The sequence below is a fragment of the Phoca vitulina genome, unplaced genomic scaffold (genome assembly GCF_004348235.1).
Source record: "Phoca vitulina isolate PV1807 unplaced genomic scaffold, GSC_HSeal_1.0 scaffold9, whole genome shotgun sequence".
Taxonomy (NCBI): domain Eukaryota; kingdom Metazoa; phylum Chordata; class Mammalia; order Carnivora; family Phocidae; genus Phoca; species Phoca vitulina.
The window spans coordinates 37,614,870-37,637,513 of record NW_022589712.1 but is presented as its reverse complement, the minus strand read 5'-3'; the positions used below and the strand labels follow the sequence as shown (position 1 = coordinate 37,637,513).

General features: G+C 37.5%; 1 long non-coding RNA gene across 1 annotated transcript in view; it reads right to left on the bottom strand.

Moving 5' to 3' along the window:
* Positions 1–22,644, bottom strand: part of LOC116634522 — a 41,543-nt gene continuing 18,899 nt past the window's right edge. The window contains exons 2-5 of the long non-coding RNA XR_004299990.1: positions 13,173–13,361; positions 10,942–10,995; positions 9,393–9,437; positions 1–242 (exon numbers count right to left, since the gene is read on the bottom strand). This is a non-coding gene — a long non-coding RNA (uncharacterized LOC116634522). The remainder of the gene's footprint in view (positions 243–9,392; positions 9,438–10,941; positions 10,996–13,172; positions 13,362–22,644) is intronic.

The window sequence follows — 22,644 nt, the reverse complement described above, 5'->3', positions numbered from 1 at the left end:
TGGCTCTTCTTTCCCCTGGCAAACACAGATGCCTGCAACAGCTCACGCTTTACCCCGGGTCCAAGGGACACAGCCAGCAAGGAAACCAGTGGCAGACTTTCTTCATGCTTACGTGTTGTGCATCTGGTGACTACCTTGTGTGTGGAAGGGGGTCCTCAAGAATACATTCTGAACACCTCATCTATGTACTTGCAGAATTCATCTTCATAAAGACTCCATCGATGTTTCATTTGGGGACTGAACTGAAAGAACCAATACGTATTAAAATATATCTTTTTCTTCTAAAAATGTCGCTCAAGTTGAAATCCATATAATCAGCTAATATGACATTTTTCCAACCTGAATAAAGATACTAGCCTATTAAACTTGAGCTTAATAGTATATTTTCAATGAAAAGTAACTAATCCAACATTCACATTTGGCAATTTAATTTAATTTAGGTTGACCAAGGAGAAAAAAATAGAAAAAAAATTCCCCACAAATCACTCATTTCAAGAATAAAACAGATACTATTATTCTATAGACACAAAGGAATAAGAAACTATTATAAAGAATTCTGTGATGGCAAATTCAGCAACTAGAGAAGCCAAATCGGTTGGATTCTAATTAAAAATTGGATGCACAGAAAGGAGAACATTTATTTGTTTTAGACCAGAAGAAACTGAAAGGGAGAGGGAGACTAAAAGGCCAGGAACAACTGAAGGATCTCATTCTGAATGACTTCCCAAGAAATTAAACAATAGATCATTGGCCTGGAATGAAGTAGGAGGAAGGCTGGGTATAAAAGGAAAACAGGAATTATTTTTCCAACAGCTAAGACTAGATTTCCTTCTTTAATGTAGAGGCAACTGATTACTGAGATTAAAAAAAAAAAAATGCGGGGGAGGCTGGCTGGTTCAGTGGGTGGAGTGTTTGACTCTTGATCTCAAGGTTGTAGGTTTGAGCCCCACCTTGGGTGTTGAGATTATTTTTTTAAAAGATCTTAAAAAAAAAAAAAAAAGCAGAAGAGTCACCTTTACATAATCCTTATAGGATTGATGATACAGAAAATCTCATAAAAACTGGATGAGGAAAACCTTCCTCCCAGGCAGCTATTACCAATGATATCACTAGCAAAATCTTGCAGGACTTCTGGCATCTAAGCAACACAGTATCATATTGCAGCCTGCTTTTTTTTTTTTTCTCCTGCTGAAACATTGTCATTAGAGGTTTGGATTTTATAATTCTATTCTGTTTCTGAAATGATTTCTGAGGGCTTTTTACAAACAAGGCAGCTTTTTAAAGAAGTCAGTGTCTGGGTGCTAAAATGAAAGCTCAAAGTTTGTATTTTCTACAGATCTAGCCGACAGGGACATTTCCATCACCTGGTTGCAGTATTCCTAAATACCTAGTGGTAAGTGTATTTTAATTAACAGAATCTAAATCTGAGACCCACATTACCCATTTCATTAAAACCCCTTACTTTACAGGTGAGAAAGTCACACAGCTCTCAGCTCACAGATGTTAAGTGATTGGCACAAGGTCACATAACTAGTTAGTGACAGACCCATAATTTAGAAGTCACATCATGGGGACACCTGGGTGGCTCAGTCAGTGAAGCGTCTGCCTTCGGTTCAGGTCATGAACCCAGGGTCCTGGGATCGAGTCCCGCTTGGCAGGGAGCCTGCTTCTCCCTCTGCCTTCCACTACCCCTGCTTGTGCTCTCTCATTCTCTCTCTCTCTCTCTCTGACAAATAAATAAAATCTTAAAAAACAAAAACAAAACAAAACAAAACAAAAAAAACCTGACTCGTAGATTTGTAGAAAAACAAATGGGCAAGACCATTAAAATAGCCCACACTGTTGCACATCAGCTTCTGACTCTGGGAAATCCAACACTGATTTAAAATATGTAGGGTTTTCTCCTTGGTGGCCCTGCAACCCTATACTTCCTTTTTCTCAGGCAGCTCTGCCTTAAAAAATTACACATCTGGAGTACTCACGGGCTCAATGCACCAGATCTAAATCTTTTCCCACTCATAAATGGGCTCCCATAAGACCAGTGTTTTTCCAACTGAGGATCGTGACCCATTAGTGCACCATGAAATCAATTCAGTGGGTCATAACTGACGTGTTTTTTTAATTATATAAAATAGAGTGCATTCTCTCCTTTACCATTCGACCTCTGCTAATATTTCAGGCTTGAAGGGGATTTTCTTTGATTTATATTGGGTAGCCTTGAGAAGAGGTAATTTCTTTTCATTTTGATTTTGCTTGAGTTAACATTCATTCTCGGTTTAGTTTACTAGAATCACTGTAAGTCCTGACCAAGAAAAGTCCCTTGCAGAGGATTCTTAAAAGAAGAGACCCTGCTTCCCTCTGAACTGTTTATGTAATAATTAACTCAGGGTGCTGTAGTTGTCTTTCCAACTTGCTCCTTGCTAGGGGGCCTAGAAGCTAGGGACTTCTCAGGTAAATTGCCTCAGTTGAATTCCTGCCTTTTCTGTACAAGGCAGAGTCGAAGGGTCTCCTCAGCACCATAAGGGCTCTTTGAAGCTTTAGCTGCCAGAAACCATGGGTCTGAGAGGACAAGAATCAGCTGGAGTTCAAGACTTAGTCCCACTACCTCCCCAAATGGAAAACCACATTGAAATATTTGTCCTCTGTGCTTTGTTCCTAAAGCAAACACTATTTAGCTAAGTATGGTGTAAAGGGTTGCCATTTGCCACAACTGATAAATAAACTGGTAACCACAATGATGAGGGAGAAATGGGGGTATTTTGTGGTCTTGGGGGGAATTCAAAGCTCTCTTTCATTGGAGACAGGCTACAAAAGACAAAAATCATCAAAACAAGGAAATAAATTGTTTTCTTAGAATAGAAGCTTTGTTGGCTGCCGTGGGGGAGTGCATTTTTATTTTTAGATGATTGCTCATTAGCAGGTAGGAGAATGTGTTGCATTATTTTTCTGATAAAGAGATTAAGGGTGGAGGTACACCTCAAATTTCCTTTTCTCTCTTTTTTTTTAATTTAAAAATTTGTATTAAAAATTGAATGTTAGAGCCTAATAAGTATGGAAAAAATAGTCAGATGACTGGATGTTCCTGGTCAAAGCAAATTTAAAAGGGACAAAATTTAAGAACAAATTACTAAATAAATGATGCTGTGGGTTCAGATAAATGTAAAAGTTTAGTTGTGTATAATAGTTGCAGTTAATCCAGAAGAACCCAGTTTTCTATTCTGATCTTGCAAGTCTTTTCTATTTATGTAAGCTTTTGGTTTTATGAGGATTTGTTGAAATTTGCTTTATTTGTGCCTACAGACATACAGATTAGTGTTAAAGAATTACACCAAATAATTTTCACAGTATCTACGAATCAGGGGCATACCTAAATTTACATGTAGTTGTCTAAAACACAAAAATATGATCTTGGCAATATTTCTATATGTTATCCATGTTTACCAGATGTATTCAAAAAGAAAAATAAACTAGAAAGAAAAAGTTTTTGAAGTTCCATTTATATTAAAAACTTTTTGAATCATCTATAGTTGAAATATGATTGTAAACTACTTGGGACTGTGGTAATGTAGGGTAGCATGATTATCTAAAATGACCAGAAGTCATCTATAATGACATCTACAATATCCATAATTTGAAGGAATCTTAAATTTTTTTCCAATATAAGATGCTCGAGGTTTAAAAAGGAAAAGTCATTGCTAACTTTGTCCATATATACCCTCAATAATTTTATAGACTTACGTAATTACTCCTTTCAGTTCCTTTTAATCGGGAGATTTAAGCATCTCATATTTTTGCTTATTTGTAAAAATGCATATATAACATTTTGGTGTATATTTTTTCAGTCTTTTTGTACATATAATATTTACATATTTGCATAAGGAATATGTATATATTTATGATCATACTTGATTTATAGTTTCTTGAAATATATTGTAATTATTTGCCCATATCAGTGAAAATTGTCAAAAATGTAATTTTAAGGGCTCTATTTCATCATGTGGATCTGCCCTAGTTCGTTTAATCATTCTGCTATGTTACAGGACTGTTAGTTGTTTCCAACCTTGTTTTAAATCATGTGTGATGAATGCATTTGTTTAGGAATTCTTGGCTTTTTCTCCTATTAACTTTTTAGAAAGAATTTCAGACAGTGAAAATACTGGGACAAAGCTATTTTCCCCATTGATTTAAGATACTTTATTTATCATATGCTAGATTCTTAGGTATTATGATCAGCACCAAGGCCTATACATTCTGTTACATTGATTTATCCATTGATTTTACCACTATCTTAAATTTTTATATAAAGTTTTAACATCTAATAAAGCAAGTTCCTCCTTAGCTACTCTTCCCCCCTTTTTTGTGCTCCCATAAAATTCATGGCTAAGCTCATCTCTTTAGTGTTCTAAAAAAAGTTTAGAATAATTTTTAATGTTCTAAAACCATACAATTTTTTAAGGAGGTGGGATTTTTATTGGAATTTGGATAAACATGTAAATTAATTTGGGGGAAAATTAATATTTCTATGATACGTCTCTTCAAATAGCAAAACTTTCATTTGCATTTCAAAAAATATTTGTGGGGTTATTTTTAACATAGGTCTCACACACTTCTTGATAAAGTGTTAGTGGATTGTTTTACTATTAGATTGTTAGATTTTTGTTATGCTTTATATGTTTATTATTATAATTATTTTATAACCACTTATAACTGATATAACTTTGTTAATTATTAAATGGATTATCTTGGATTTTCTCAAAAAATATTATCTACAAATTATGATTAATTTATTCAATGACAAATATTTATTAAGCATCTACTATAAGCCAGCCAAACCTTCTAAGCACTGGGCACACAATACTGAGAGGGAGTGGGAGTGTAGGTTATGGGGGTTATGTTTCTAGCAGGAAAGAACAATAATCCAAGTTTTATTAGAATGACATCTAAATTAGGATAGAGAGTGCTTACAGTAAGTGAACAAAGAAGAGACATATAAAATAACAAGGGTGGGTGCTGAAATTTTAGATAGAGCAAAAAGCCTGATCAGAAAAGTATCTACTGAGTAAAGAAGTTGGAGTCAATCAGGAAGAGTAGTAGTCAATAAGATTTTAAAAATATATAATGAGAGGCCAGGTAATTGGGGTCTTTATGAGTCATAGTAACACTCCGGAGTTTTTCTTTGGAGTGCGTTGGAAAGATATTGGAAGATTTTGAGCAAAAAAAAAAAAAAAAGTAATCTGAAATGCTTTAAATAGTTCTGGTTTTGGCGGCTGTGGTGAGAACAGATTTAAGAGGATGGAAGCAAGGAGATCCGCTGGACGGTAGAGCAGAAGCTGTAATTCTCCGGTCCACAGAGTCTTGGTTCACTTCCAGAGGCACCTGTATGGCTCTCATGTATGCTGACTACTTCCTGTTTCTCTGCCTGATAACAACAGCGGGGAAGTACCAGGGCGCTACACTTAGAATTGACCCACCAAGAATGGCATGGGAGTTGGTGCATAAAGACTCTGGTTTCTCTCAGTGGGACAAGTCTGAGCTGTGTTCTGCACAATCTCTCAGAGGGTCCCCAGCAGAACCGAGCTCCCACGTCCCAGAGCAGACTCTCACTCTTTAATGAAGCTCCATCCACTGTCCCTGTTCCATTCTCCATCTACTCGCCATGCCTCCTGGGAGCACGGAAAAAGAGGAATTACACCATTTTTGGTGTAATCTGGAGGAATCCAAACTAAGATAGGTACTATAATAATATTATGTTATATAATCCAGGCAAGACAGGATAACAACTTGGACCACAGTGTATCCTTAAAGTGGGGATAATTGATCTAATGCTGATTATACTTTATAGAAGAGCTGAAAGGATTTGCTGATGCATTTAATGTAAAATGTAAGAGAGAAAGAGGAATCAAGATGACTGAGCAATTGGAAGGATAAGGTATCCATTAACTAAAATGGGATAGTGTAATCCATCTGGAAGAAACTTAGTATACAGTGTGAGGTAGGGTTGTTTTTAAAAATATGAGTATCCAGTTGACCCAGCACCATTTACTGGAAAGACCTTCCTATATAGATGGTACTGCAGTATCCCTTTTGTCAAAAATCAAGTGACTTAAATGTGTGGGTATTTGTCTATGCTTGCTATTCTCTTCCATTAGCCTATTTGTCCATTCTTACACAAATACCCCACCTTCTTATTTTCTGTAAATTAAAAGACGTCATTATATTCATCAATGTAATTCCTCCAGGACTGTTCTTCTTGAAGATTGCTTTTTATAACTTTATAATGTCTTCAAAGTTCGTAATGAGTCCTAATATCCAGCATGTAATTCCCTTAACTCTGTTCTTCTTGAAGATTACTCTTACAACTTTATAATAATTTTATTAATGGTGTAATTCCTCTTTTTCTGTACCCCTTGAGGTTACTCTTAGACCTATTCAATTTTGTAAAAATTTAGAAACAGCTTATCACTTCACACACACACACACACACACCTGATATTACTAGAATTATGTTGACTCTTTAAATCAATTTGGGGAGAACTGACATTTTTACAGTATTGAGCTTTGTAACCAGAATTTTTTTAAGAACGCAGGTCTTAAACTCATGACCCTGAGATCAAGACCTGAGCCAAAATCAAGGGTCAGATGCCTAAACAACTGAGCCACCCAGGGGCCTGGCAAGTGATGCTTCTTGATAGGGTGGCCGGAACAAAGTGCTACTGATGTGATAGGCTCACATGCCCTCAAGAGGCAAATGAACTCTTGTGTCAACTGTTAGACAAAGATGCTCTGACTGCGATGGGAGCTACAGGTGTGGATGAGGGTGGAGGGATCAGGCATGAGAGTTGATGCCAAGAAAACTGGGGATGGAAAGGAGTGATCAGTGTGAACTCAGAAACTAATGGGAAAAGAATGGGAAGCTGTGATGAATCAGGGAACCAGAGAACAGATGAGGGAACTCTGAGAACTAAACTGATTTGTCTAATGAATAACAGAGCCAGTCAGATACAGAGCCCAAGAAAAATACAGAGGCCAAGTTTGTCAGAACCAAAGATTGGGATCCTCCTCATGAATCGCGTCTAATGCTGGGTCCATAGCGCAGGGGCTCTTTGCAGCATATGCCTGACCTGAAATTCTCGCCAGTGTTCCCATGGTGTACAAGTCTACTGGAGTGAATCAGGGCTTTATTCATTCCATTGATCAATCATGAATGTAAGTATGGATGCTTCCCTCCTTCTAACAGGTCACCTAAATATTGCTCAGTTTCAAGGACTCTGAGGTTTTTTCCGTGAAACAAACAATTCTTTTTCTTTTTAAGACGGTCTTTTCTCTGGGACGCCTGGGTGGCTCCGTTGGTTAAGTGTCTGCCTTTGACTCAGGTCATGATCTCAGGGTCCTGGGATCGAGTCCCACATTGGGTTCCCTGCACAAAGGGAAGTCTGCTTCTCTCTCCGCCCCTCCCACTGCTCATGCGCGCACTCTCTCTCTCTGACAAATAAACAAAATCTTTAAAAAAAAAAAGATAGTCTTTTCTCCAATCATAAGCCCTCCAATTGAAGACATGTTATTAACTTCCATTTTTCCCCATATTATTCTCTGTAATATGAGGAAAAAATCTAGGGGGATAAAGCTCTGCTTTATACTCCATTCTCAGCATGTATTATTTTTATAAACAATGAAAGCAGATTTCCCACCCTAACTACAATTATTTCAATAAGGAAACTTTTTTCCCTTTCATTTTTCAAAGTCTTCATTGCAGAGGCTGTGGTGTGTCAGAGACCAGAGGTATTCCTGTGCCAGACACCAGTTTGGCACACACAGGCTTCAGCTGTCAACTTGTCCGCAAGGAGATCTTGGCACTCTGCTCCATGCTCCCATTTCAGGCTGGGTGTCACACCAGCCGCCTCCCCTTATTGGAGAGCAAGCTTGGAGGAAGCATCTGTCCTAAACCCAATCATGTGAGAGGTAGAATGAGTGGCAAGGTTTGATACTCATTATAGCTTTCTCTCCCTCAGCTCAAGACCTGCAGAATCCAGACAGTAAATCCCACCGCAGCATGTGCACGTGATGCCGAAGTCAACACACTCAGGAACTCTCAGGTGCATGTGATGGTTCACATTCTGCAACTTGATAAAATACTTGTAAAATCATTGTAAAACTTTGTTTTTAAAAACTTATACAAATTATCAGGCATCCGTCTTCCTAAAGCTGCTGGAATTTCAGGGAAATAAATCAGTCTTTTATCACTATTCCCCCAAATAATTGATATGTTAAAAAAAACCTTACATTATAGTTTCACTATTTCAATTACACCAATGGGAAGGTCTCATGGAAAACAAATGTAATCCAGTGTTGATAGTAAAATTAATAGGCCATGTGTTTGCCAGAAAAATCTTCATGTATTTTTGGGACCATATAATATAAAATAAGAGTTTTGGATGATTCAGTCAATTATTTCATGGATTCAAATATAGTTCAGGTTATGTCATATTTCCAAAACAGAAAATCCTTGGTTTTTTTTTTTTTTTTTTTAGGATTTTATGTATTTATTTGAGAAAGAGAGCAAGAGAGAGAGCATGAGCAGGGGGGAGGGGCAAAGGAGGGGGACAATCAGGCTCCCCGATGAGCAGGGAGCCTGACAACGCAGGGCTTGATCCCAAGACCCCAGTATAATGACATGAGCCGAAGGCAGACGTGTAACCGACTGAACCACCCAGGTGCCCTGGAAAATCCTGTTCAATAGAACTTTGAAATAATGCAATTTCCATGGGAAGTGCCTATATATCCTGCCTCCATCCACACTGTGCTAAAGACATTACACTGCATCAGAACCAGCCATGGCAGAGCCTGAACAGATGGTTTTCCATGAAATTTGTTCCAGTAGTCTCTTCAAAGTCCTGCCTGCTCTTGGTCACCTCTTTACCACACTACCAGGTATTGGAATTCTCATCATTAGTATACCTTGTTTGTACTAAGGCATTGTCCCCAAACGCTTAAAAATCACAGAAATCATGAAATCATGATTTCAGAAGTTAGTGTCAAGAATGGTGAAGAGTCTTAGATTTTGTCCTATTTGCATGCTAACAAGTTAGCCAGTCACAGTTTCTTGGATGCTGGCAGAAGACAAGAGACTCTTGGGTCAGAGACAAAGGACAATTTATTAACCACAGACATAGCAGTGGTCGAAGTATCAGTATTTGCTCTGGTTCCTGAGCTCCAGTTCTCATAAGGCAACACAAGGAGGGCCAAGTGAGACCTGTACATGCAATGGATATGTTAGAGGAGATGAACCCCAAGCTTAGAGAATCATAATATTTTGTAATGGGCAATAACTTTGTCTTCCCTTTGTTATGAAAGGAGACACTATCTTTATTATACTAGACAGTAAATAAACTTACCTTGCTCTAGAAGGAGACACCATATCTAATTTCCAAGGCTGTTTTCTGTGTACACAAAAGTGAAAAGATAGTTTTGAACAAAAGAATCTGTATTAACTATGTTTTGTTGTTTCTGTAACTTGATGCTTTAATATCTTCAAGACAGATGTCAACTACTTTAGGTGAACAGTTAGGGACTTGAGTTAACCACCTGGACTCTCCATACTCTGAGCCCTACATGAATTTGCAAAGGTGTCACTTTTAAATGTACTTTACCAATCCCAGAGCATCCTTCCTTGCTTTGCTTCCTCCTTCCTGTGGAAATCACAATAGAAGTCTTTGCCTGCAGTTCTGCTCTCTCTCCTTCCCTGCCTCATGACTGACCCTGGTGTTTCTCCCTGGGGCCCTGTTCCCTGGGGAACAGTATCATAAACTTTCATGACTCGAAGACAGCTCTCTCTTTGATCTGTGTATGATCTCACTATACCTAAATTAAGACCAAGTTATGATTAAAACACGGTCAGTAACCGTAGCTCACAAAACATGCAAACACATTAGAAATCCATGGAGAGTTGTCTTCCAACAGATGCTAACTTAAAGGCCATTGATTTAAATACCCATTAATGCCCAGATCCTTTCTAAGAGAACTCCCTACTCCCATAAAACAACTCAGTATGTCTTTTAAACACTTTTCTTCAAATACTCTTATGTCATCTGTGATTTTTATTTACTTGGCCTTCTCTTACGTCTTGAATCTAATGAGAACATCTATATTTGAAGGCATTTGCAATGTACATTGCACAAGCCTCTTCTCTGCTACTTTTCTCACTCCAAAAAGTGTCTTTGCATCATCTGATTATCTCTAGTTTCCTCAACCATCCTGGTGACATCCTGCTAGATGCAGTCTCCTTTGTCCATTTTTTAAATATACTGCTCCAAAAATATTTTAGGTGCAGTATAAATATATGGCCCTGAGTAAGTAGAATAAAGTCGAATAAACTTGTAACTACTTTTTTCTTTTTGCATACTATATGGACGTGTTAACTTATTTAAAAGGTACATCACACCTCTGATGATTAAGAATCAACTATTAACGGAAGTCATTAATCCTGTCACTCCATAACTGATTCAACCTTTCTGTTTTTGCTTTAAAATACAGGCTTTTTATCTATTTCTGTAAAATTCAACCTTAGATTCAGTTTTTCTTTTGAGTCTCTGAAAAGTCTCTCAGATTCTGAAAACAAAATAAGTTATCATTCTAGCCTCAAAGCATCAAAAAATTTATTAAGCAAATTTTATATAACTTAATCCAAGTCCTTGATTAAAATGTGGGGCAGGACAGAACTGAGTATAGGGTCCTGTGCACTCAGTTGGAACCTCCCATCAGGTTTACCTTGATGAATGTTCTTTAAACATAGTTGTTCAACACAAGAACCAATTTAACTAAACCTTCTTCTAGACCTTACTTGTTTAAAAAAATTCTAAATGGAAGTCTTTAGACACTGCATTTCTATATTTTGTCCTTCTGTCAATTTTGCTAACTAAAGAAAAGAGGTATGTTATGACTTACTTTTATTGAATCCAGAATGTCAAGCAGTGGTCACTACTTCATTTTCTCCATCATCTAGAAATTTATTAATATATATATTTTAACATAATATATATTCTATGTAATTATCATATGCATATAATTATATGTATATGAGTGTATATATGTATATGTACCCATGTAAATTGTATATATACATATAATTATATAATATTATATTGTACATAAATATATATTATATATTACTAAATTATATTATTATGTCATTAGTATTAATATAATATATAGTAGTACTCAGAACAGATGATTCGTCTATTAAATTATTAAGCTGCTATCTTGGGAAATGAGTTTTTACCACCATTATCAACAAAAATTTAGTAAATACGTGTCATATGTTGCTTTGTTCTACAATTTGTCTTGAAGAAATGACATAAAGAAAAAACAATCTCATTAGAAAAAGAAATTCCAGGAAGCTTTTAAAGAAGGGAGAGGATTCGACAAATTAGTGTCAGAAGAAGGAAGGGCATTGGTAAGGGGAACATGCCAAAGTGGAGAGAAAAAATAAGGTGAGGAAGAATACATTGCATCTAAGCCTTTTAATTCAAATCTAACTTACCCTTTTAGAATTACATTATTATTTTTCTGGCCACATTACTCTCTCTGCAATTGCTCTCCTGACTATCATTTGTGTTCTCAATCTCTATCTTTATTTCATGGTTTCCCATGTGTATATCTTGTCTGGTGTGTAATCCTGGTAGACAGCAATCATATCTAATTCTTCAGTATTTTGACCCCCTCCAGGTCCAGGACATAAAGGGCTCATTTTATATGCTCAGTGATAATTTTGGAATTGGAAATTTCAATTTTGGGAAATTATAAATAAGAGGTTGTTAAAGCTGGAAGGAATTTTGGACATAGAGAGCTAGAAAGATTGAATGACTTGCCTAGAATCACACAAGTTTCTATACATTCATTCACAAAATGCTTCCCTCTAGTCCTGTTGCTAGGATTGTCTTTCTTGGATATCCAAGATTGGTCTAAAATCTCTGTATGGGCTGCTAACAAGGCATCAAAGCCTATTATGATTGGTTTGTTGGAACCGGTTTACATATTAAGAAAGGTACACTTTGATCCCAGAGTCTGAATAATTCCTTCTAAGACCATGTGTTGGCTCTTACATAGACACAGACATAAACAAATTCATCCCAGAGAGTCAATGGAAGTTTTCCTTGGATACTGAAGTATATTTAGGGGCTGATGGCATATATTTAGAAAGATATCTTTCCTAATTCTTTTTATTAGCAATTGGGATAGTGCCAAAATTCTCAAACTGAAAGTCAGCATTTCATTAAAATGACCTAAAGAGCAAATAAAATTTTTTCAATATCTCTGGGAAGAACTAGCTGTGATATATTTATAAGCAGAGTTAACCAGAAGGCACAGCTTCTTTGATGATGGCCCTGGTCTAAGCTCTCTAATATGACTCATGGAAACAAGCAGCAGTTGTGTGCATGGCTTCCCCAGCTGGGCTTAAAAAATCCCAAAGAACTTATATGTCAACCAGACCACAGTACTTCCCTGTCTTTCCACTTAATGATCATCAAGATCCAGTGCATTCTAAATGCACATCTCAACCTGATTTATTTTTAAAATAATTCTTTATAAATTATTGGGATCTTTTATTAATTTGTATTTTTTAGAGATTTTTGGGGTGAGGGTGGGGGGAGGAACACCGTAATATCCATCCTTTGCCCATTTCCCATTAAAATTCTGGAAGTACATGGTTGAGGACCCTATAATACCTTCTTTACTTATGTTGACTACCCCAATTTTTAATTTGGAGGAGGAATTCTGGGTGATTTGGACGTATAGTAGCACAAAGACTATATTGTGCAGGAATTTTGTTTTGTAGTGGTATAAAACATTCAAACATCTCAGTCTAACTCTGTAACTTTTCTCTCACAAAAATCCCTGGAGAGTCTTTTTTCTGGAGCTTTTCCTCTTTGCAAATTTAATATTTGTCATCTATCCAGTGGCTATGCAAACAAGTAATATTTAAAAATATGTTTTGAGTTTTTGGAGAAAATGATGCTGGACAAGTATGTCATTTTGGAATTGACTTTTTTTTCCTCTCAGAAAGAAGGGAGAAGCCTGGCAGTTCTTCATACTTGAAAAAAAAATGGGGCAAGGGGAGTGGCTAAAATAGAAAAAATAGACTATGCCGTTATTTTATGGACACAAGTCCCTCTTACCTGGGGCCACAGAGGCCCTAGAACATCCAGGTTTAAGGCAATTTGGAAATGAGGAAAGGCGTCTCCTTAAGCTAGCGCTGCTCACTGCCTTATGTTATGCCGAGGCCAGCATCCCCGTGCAGATGTCCCAAAGGCTGCTTTTGGCTGCGACATCTGGAAGTCCAGCTGCTGCAGTGACCAAACCATTTTCTAGGACAGCCCAGATGGAAAGGAAAAAATTAAACCCAATTTTATTTTTATTACCATAGAACTTCTGTTTTCTCCTTAAGTTTGGATAAAGAGCCAACTAGATCTTATTTAAAATATATGAAAACACCCAGTACCGTGGGATGAGCTTTCATATTCCAAGATCGAGCCTGGAACCCATCTTTTAAACCATATTATAAAACCCAGAAACTCTAGTTCATAATGAGAAGGAGAGTGTAGGGGAGCTGGTAGGCATCTCAAAAATAATCCAACAGTAAGTGCTCATGTGTTTGGTTTAATGGATTAAAATAGAAAAACATCAGGAAAATATATCAGCTGAACTTAGTTAATTTTTTTTTAATTTTGGAAAATTCTCTTTCATCTACCCTTACGAGTTTTCTCAATTTTTATTTATGTCATTTACTGATCTTTGAAGTGTTGCATTGGAAGCAAAACCATGTAGCTTTTGATGATTCTTTCCATAATTTGGAGTTTGATCACTTGGGTCGTTTGTCCCATTTTGACATGAAATTTTGTACTCCAGTGGCCTGTCAGAGGACAAAGCATAAACGTTCCTCCACTCATCATCCTGAAGCCAGCCAGGTTTTTTGCATGATTTGCAGGGCCAGTAACAACAGCAAGAGGTATTCTCCACTAGTTAATAAATCCTTTCAAACTCCTACAGCAAGCCTGTCCCTACCCTGTCAACAAGCCCTTGGCAAATTTTAATCCAATTATTAAACTCAAGAATACATAATTACTAACTATGGTTATCTATTAAATATTACTCATAGTTAGCTATCATATGACTTTTTGTTGTTGTTTATAATCTTTCGTTTGCAAATCGAATATGAACCTCTCAAAATCCCTCTGAAATATATTATCTTGATTCACCTGTATTAGTCAGCTCAGGCTGCCATAACAAAATACCACAGACTGGGTGGCTTGAGCAACAGAAATTTCTTTTGTCGCAGTTCTGAGACTAGACGTCCAAGGTCAAGGTGCCAAAAGGTTGGTTCTCAGTGAGAACTCTTCGGGCTTGCAGATGGCTTCCTTCTCGCTGTGCTCTCACATGGCCTTTGCTCAGTATGCATGTGGAGATAAGAGTGCTATCATGTCTCTTTGTCTTCTTATACCAGTCCTGTCAGATCAAGGGTCCAACCTCATGACCTTAATTGCCTCCTAAAAGACCCTATCTCCAAATAGAGTCACCTTAGGGATTAGGGTTTCAACATACGGATTGGGAGGAGGGGGCATGATTTAGTCCATGACACCACATTTTGCAGATAAGACAATAGACTGAAGACTAGAACTAGAAGTAAAGTGTCAGGGCCAGTATTGCTTCTACATTTTTGACTCCCTATTCCTTGTGTTGTTGCAATTCCTTTATGATGGGAAACAATAATTTTATGGGTTTTTATAAGTGCCCAGGGCTTTCCAGATACTGCAAATATTTACTGTAAACGTCTAAAACCATAAAAGCACTAGGTTTTTAAAAATAATTATGAAATGGAGAAAGATTTTCTAAAGAACCATAAAACCAAGAATCCAAAATGGAAAAAAAAAAAAAAGATAAATGTGATTGTGTAAAACATTAAAGGCCTGTAAGACATAAAATGAATAAGAAATATGAATGTGAAGCACAGGAAAGACTGGAAAATATTTAAGATGTGTATGACAGGTAGGGGACTCATTTTCTTAATATACACAGACCTTTCATAAATCAACAGCAAATAGACAACACTCCAAAAAATGAGCAAAGGACATGAATAGGTAGTTCATAGAAAAAAATATAAATGAATAAGAAACATGTAAAAATAAGTTTAACTTCTCTTGTAATTAAAGAGATGCAAATTAAAATGACAACAAAACACTATTTTCTGCCTACCAACTGGCAGAGATGAAAATTACATGGGGAAGGGATGCAGGAAAAATTATCCTTTCGTTACACAATTGGGGAAATATAAATTAGTGCAATCTTATAGAAGGTAACTTGGCAGTATTTGTCAAAATAAAATAAGCACATACCCTTTAATCCAGCATTTCCACATCTGAGAATAATTGAAACTTCATAAACCATCACACACACATAAGGAAAGTTGTATATAAAAAAGTATTCAATGTAATATTGTTTGTATATTAGTTGCTAGGGCTGCCATAACGAAATGCCACACACGGGGTGGCTTAAGCAACAGAAATTTATTTTCTCATAGTTCTGGAGCTAGAAGTCCAAGATCAAGGTGATGGCAGGTTTGGTTTCTTCTGTGGTCTCTCTCCTTGGCTTGCAGATGGTTTCTTTCTTGCTGTGTCTTTCCTCTCTGCCCATCCCTGATATCTCTCTGTGTATCCTAGTCTTTTCTTCTAAGGGCACCAGATTGGATTAGGGCCCGCCATAATGGCCTCATTTTAACTTAATTACCTCTTAAAGGTCCTATCTCCAAATACAGTCACATTCGGAGGTACTGGGAGTTAGGACTTCAACATATGAATTTGGGAAGGGTATAATTCAGTCCCTTATAGTTTATAAGAGGGGGGGAAACAAGCAAAAAAAAAATACCTATCCATAGAGAACTGGTTATTATAGAATATTCATATAATGGAATGGTATGCCACTATTAAAAAAGCATGAGTTAGAACTATATGTAATATTAGGAAAAGACACCTAAAATGAACTGTTGAGTAAAAAGCAAATTCAGAGCAGTATGTACAAGAATATCTACATTGTGAGAGGGGGGGAAAAGTATATGCTTTTGTATATATATATGAAATTTCTGGAATGATATATAAGAAGGTGCAGTGTGAAACTAGGATATCAGAGGATGTCTTTCTGGATTGTTTGAGACTTTTATAATGGACATGTGTTATTTAAAATGTTCAAAAACTACATGTCAATTGGATGCAATTATTCTCATCCCTATATGCAAGCACCTTTGTCATGTGACTTTATAGCTCTTCTCACCAGGCGGTGTCTCTTTTTTCAGCCCTTGAATTTGGGCTGCCATGTCATTTGGCCCAACCAATAAAATATAGTGGAAGTAAAGCTATACTGCTTTGAGCCTGGGCGCTTTCACCCCCATGCCAGCATACCATAGACACATGAACGAGCCCACTCAGCACTGGAGGAACCACCCAGCTGATTGCAGCCCAAATGACCAAACCTTTGGAATTGTGAGCTAAAAGTGGTTGTTATTTGGGGTTCTTTGCTGTGCGGTAATAGATAACTGATGTCCTGATTAATAACATAGAGCTAAAAACAAAAGCATGAAGAAGTTGATATATTTATTTAAAAACAGATGAATAAATGGGATGAAAATTGGTAGCTTTGTCCTCAAAACACACACTCCCTGACATGTAAATAAGACATCACAACCCTGTTAGCCAGACTCTTCTTAGTTATAGCGACAACTATACATATGCATAACATTTTCATTATTCTCATAAGGAATTCTCTGAAATCACAAAATGTATATAGCTTAGTCTGTAACATTTATTCAAAACCACAAATTACAGAATAATCTAGGGGAGAAGGAGAGAACCTACTTTAGGTAGAAAGGGTGACCTCAGAATACTTAAGAACCAACTGGACTATCTAAACCAACTCTGAAACATATATATGAATAGATGAATACATAAGATTATACATACTATGTGTAACAAATTAAAGATTTATGGTGAGATATACATGAGGGCCTGCATGAGGGGATTAGGTCAGCAGTGTGATTAGAGTGACAATAATGACCATATTTCTGACCAAAGTGAGGTTCTGATTAGACCTCATGGCATGCCCACATTTCTTGACATCTCTCCTACCTCCTCACCACCATTGTAATCATATTCACCCACACTTTCTGAGTCCCAGATTTCTCAGTTGCAACAATGAAAATATTTCCATGTAGCAAACACATACAGAAGTCTCCCATAGGCAAAAAGATCCTGGGGGTGAAATTAATGTCTTTTCAGGCCATTGTGTTTCACTGAGCGCTCTGCCTGATTGTCCTGTTTTACTTCCAAGAACTGAAGATTGGGCTTGAGTTTGTATTCTTGGCTGCCAAAAAATCATTCTGCCTTGTGTCCTTTTTTGAACCATCACATTTTTCCATGATGGTGGGCATTCTGGGCAAACACAGCATTCTGGAGAGATTATTGTCAATTGCACTAGCATTTTGGTTTTGTCCTACAGAAAAGAAATGGCAAGAGAAGTGTGATAATTAGGTCTAGGCTAGATCTTAAGGTTTTATACCGAAAGGCTTGATGGATGTCCTTTTGGAAAGTGGTTGCTTTCTGAAGAAATTTGTGTGAGAACTGTCAGATGATTTTATTTAGCCCTCCGTCCAGTCAGGAGGCTGAGGTGGCCATTCACGACTTCTTAGAGCCCAGAGTTAAAGCAGTTGGGGAAGAACTGTGCCAGCTCAAAAAGCATCTTATGGCAGAGCATGAGACTTTCATGGGGAATGAGTACATGAGAGTAGTTGACATTGCAATGCTTCCAACCTATGTCTAGAGTTTGTGAGCTTCCCTCACCCCCTTTCCTACATATTTATAATGAGAGGGTAAAACAGACACCTCAAGAAGTTAGTCTTAACACCCTCCAATGTTGCAACTAAAGCAATCACTCAATTTTCTTTTCTTTTTATTTTTTTTAAAGATTTTATTTATTTATTTATTTGACAGAGAGAGAAATAGCAAGAGAGGGAATACAAGCAAAGGGAGTGGGAGAGGGAGAAGCAGGCTTCCCGCTGAGCAGGGAGCCCGATGCGGGGCTCGATCCCAGGACCCTGGGATCATAAACTGAGCCGAAGGCAGACGCTTAACGACTGAGCCACCCAGGCGCCCCTTAATTTTCTTTTAAACACAAAAATATGATAATGATGTGTTCTAGCATAGACTTTAGAAAATGCTCATCAAACTAGATTATCCCCCAGGATACAATTTTTTTATTCTTCGCTCATATCTCCCTTCATATTGAATTGTCTTCTTTAACTTTTTGTTTTGTGTGTTTTTTTCCGATGTGCAGTTGTGAGTTGTTTGTCACTAAGGACTCCCCAAAGCCTCTTCAGCTATTCCCATCCAAGTCTCCTTCCACTCGTTTCCTGCTTCTCTCCTAGTTTATTTATGAAAGAAATGTCCCTTCAGAACAACTTGTGATTGAAGTTGCATTACCAATACTTCAGACAATTTCGAATCTTTGGGCTAAGAAACTAATCCATAGACTAGATGTCTATGACCAACTGTACTGAATCAGCACTAATTAGGCATCTAACTTACTCTGTTAATTGGATCAGAAATGAAAAATAAACAAAAACACTCTCCACCTGTAAAACACTATGAAAACCACAAATCAACCTGTGACTCTCTTGATAAAGAAGGCATAGGAGGTTTTTTAAAAGCATTTTTGACATTAGATTTTTTAACATAAGGATGAATTTTAAGAGGTCCTCTAGTTCTTTTTCTTTCCATCAGTACCTGCCCTTGACATCGCTAAATAGTAGAGAAGTCTTACCTGTAATCATTTATTCATTCTTTCTTTGTTGACAGTTTTATTCAGCAAAACAAAAAAAAAATTGGAGCATCTATTAAGTGGCATGTATGTTACCAGGACTGGGCTTAACAAGATGAAAAGGAAGAAAACGTGAGGAGACAGCTTAGTAAGGAAAGATTGGCTTGGATGTCTGAATGCTCTAAGTGAGATAGGAAAACAAGAGGAGGTACAGGTTTGAGGGAGTAGGAGACAAGTGGTTTAACAATACTGAGCTGTTGATGCCCATTAAGGGGCCAGTAGACAGCTGGGCATATGGGCCTGGAGAAGTTCTGACCTATTAATATGGATACTGGAGTCACTGTCATGGCGCTATTGAAGCTGTGAGGATAGGGAAACCACACGGCATTCTGGAGAGATTATTGTCGATTGCACTAGCATTTTGGTTTTGTCCTACAGAAAAGACATGTGGACTGAAAACCCGGTCTAGGAGAGATACTAGTTAAAAACTCAGCTAACCATTATTATTATTCTGATGGTCCCAGTCTCCTACCCATGTCTACTCTTTTAGTTTAAGAATGCTCTTCTCTTTCAGGGGCGCCTGGCTGGCTCAGTTGGTAGAGCATACAACTCTTGATCTCAGAGTTGTAAGTTCAAGCCCCATGTTGGGTGTAGAGATTACTTAAAAATAAAATCTTTAAAAAAAGAAAGAAAGAATCCTCTTCTCCTTGAAACTTGAAGTAAAAATATGAACTTATGAGTTCATAGTTCTAAAAATCCAGGATAGACTACCTTGAAGGTTGGCTGGATCCAAGTGCTACAAAACCATAGTGATGGCTTGGCCTCTTAGTATCTTTCAGTTCTATTATCCTCCAAATTGGTTTCATTTTCAATGTATGGATATCCCCAGAAATTCCAAGTTTATATCCTATCAGTATCAAACCCCAAAGAAAGAAAGCTTCTCATTTCCAAAAATTCCAACTGAAGTTCCAGGACTGTTATTAGACCTACTTGGGTTACACAGTTTCTTAAACCAACAGGTGGCCAGATGGAGGGAATCCTCTGATTGGCTAGTGCTGTGAGGTCATCCCACCCTTGGGACCAGGAGTGGGGGAGGAGTGGCTCCCCAGAGGAAAATCAAAGACGAAAAGAACAGACAGACAAAATAGAGATACCCTTTATCCCCAGATAGAGATACCCTCTATAAGTGCAAGGAATTTAAGATGAATAAAACACAGCTTCTGGAGATAAGAGAAGAAAACAGGTAAGGAGACAAGGAGAAAGTGATGAGTACTCCAGGAAAAGTACATGTAAAGCATTAGGAAGTACAGTCAGGGAAAGACATAGTTACATGTATGCCCATTTCTTTTTTCCCTTTTTTTTTTGAAGATTTATCCCCTTACTCAAGATAGACAGAGAAAGAGAGAGAGAGCAAGCAGGGGGGAGGGGTACAGGGAGAGGGAGAGAATCCTCAAGCAGATTCCCCACTGAACACAGAGCCCAACACGAGGCTCCAGCCCAGGACCCCAAGATCATGACCTGAGCTGAAATCAACAAGTGGGATGCTTAACCCACTAAGCCACCCAGATGTCCCATGTGTATGCCCATTTCTTTTGTGTTTTACAATCTTCCGTGGAAGTAGAAAGTCACTCTCATTTGTCTAATTTATTATCATTGATACTCTTGGAAGCCATTATTTATTCAAAATTGTGAAGTTTTATTCTATAGGCCAAATAATCCCAATTGCTTTAGTCTGGCTTCCAGTCTCATTTTTTATCATTTTAAGAATTTCTGGATTCTATTCTTATTTGCCTCTAAATTCCTCAGGTCCTTAAATTTTGCATTCTAGTGCTAGAATTATTGCTTTGGTTAAGATCTGTCCAGTAATGATACATACATTATTCCAATTCCACACCCCAGCCTGGTAAATATGCTTTCAACAATAATTACCATGCTGAACGGCATGCTACTTTTAATCTGTTCTCCTCTTGATCTTCTTTTAGTTTATCTTCACATCTCTGTTAAAGAAATGAAAAGAGAGAAAACCTAACAGGTGACAATGTCTTCTAGTATCTAATAGATTAATTTTTGCACTCAACTTCCACTGCAATGAAATTGCTTCTGATTTGTCAATTTGGGTTTTTAATTTTTCACCTTATACCATTACAAAGTTTCAAAATATTTAAGTTATTCAGTGCATAATGACGAAGACTATTACTACTATGCAAATGGGCATAAGCCTGTGAGTTCCAAAGCTCTAGGAGAAATTTTTAAAAACGTGCTATGATTAATTGAAAATTTCAAATGAATGTGAAAATATAACTTGAAACTTTGGAAATTGTCCTCCAGTCCGTATTTGCTGCCATTTTAGAAATTTGAGCCAGATTTGTCAGTGAGCACCCAAGAACTGATTTAGTAATTATAACACACAGGTTGGGCTTTGTAGTGATATCAAAAGAGAACTGGACCAGGAGTCAGGACACCTGCCTTTGAGATGTAGCATTGCTGCTCATGTAACCTTGGAGAACTTACCCTCTCTGAAATTCAGTCTGTCCTGTTCAATGGAGTCATAACCATGGCCCAAAAATTGTAGCAGAAATTAAGACATAACAAAAGCTGGTGCAGAGCATTTGTTCATCCAGTGATGCTTAGACTTTTCTTTTGCACTTCCTCAAGGCATTGGGTCAAACGTAGAAGGCTCAGAAGATGTAATTCCCTCCTTCAAGCTATTTATAATCCAACTGGAAAGACTGTATGTGAACTTTAAGTGATATTTTACAGGAGTTTAGAAAGAGGATTATCAGGAACAAGAATAATTGGGCAAGAGTTCATGTAGAATATAGAATGTGAGGCTGGCCTTAAAGACGGCAGAGTTTGCATTGTTGGAATAGAGGAGGGAGCATCCTAGCCAAGCAGAGTAAGTTAAAGGAAAGCAAAGGTGCAAAGTTTAACAGCATGTCCTTCCAGCATGAAAGCAGAAAGCATGATCATTTCCCCAGGATCTTTAGCAAACAAATAAAATACAATAAGAATAATCTTTTTATTTCCTTGCACACATCCTGCTCACCGAGGCATAATTTCAGGAGGAATAAACTCATTTTTTTTAGTTATTCTTTCCTTCCATTATTCAGCAGAAGTGGATTATCAGAAAAAGCACTGAGTTCATTTCTTCCTTAAGCATAATGAGGGGAAATTTAAGGGCTTGTACTGAGCTCATGATTGTAGACAGACGTTTTATGCAGGATCTTTGAAACATGGGAATCCAGAGATTTTTGAAACAGGGGAATCATCTAGTTCAAGCTTGCTGCTTTACAGCTTGAAGAAAATGGTACCTAGACAGAAGTCAGGTGCAAATCTAAGCCCAAGGTGAAAACCCAAGTCCTCTTGTCTCCTGAATTTCCTGTTCAGGAAGATCTAACTCTAGTAATGAATTGATGTGTATTCATTCATTCATTCAATTAATCTTTCCTGAGTGCCTGCTCTGTGCTAGAGTACAAGGATGATAAGGTATAAAAATAAAGACAATCCAAATGAGAACAAACAAAGGCCATTTGTTTCGAGTTTGCTACAGCATTTAACACTTAACACAGAAGACTAAGGCATGCAGGGGAGTGGGAAACGATCACCGTGAAAAAAAGGGGAAGGCTTCAGGTATGCTCTGATTAGAGGCTGCTGGTATGCGGCAGCCGGAGGTGCACATATAGGAGTGGGGCATCCCATGTGATAGGTTTGGGGAGCATATTTTACTTTCTCTGGTTGGTTCTGAGTTGGAAGTGGGGACACAATGAGAGAACCTGGCTGTCATCGACC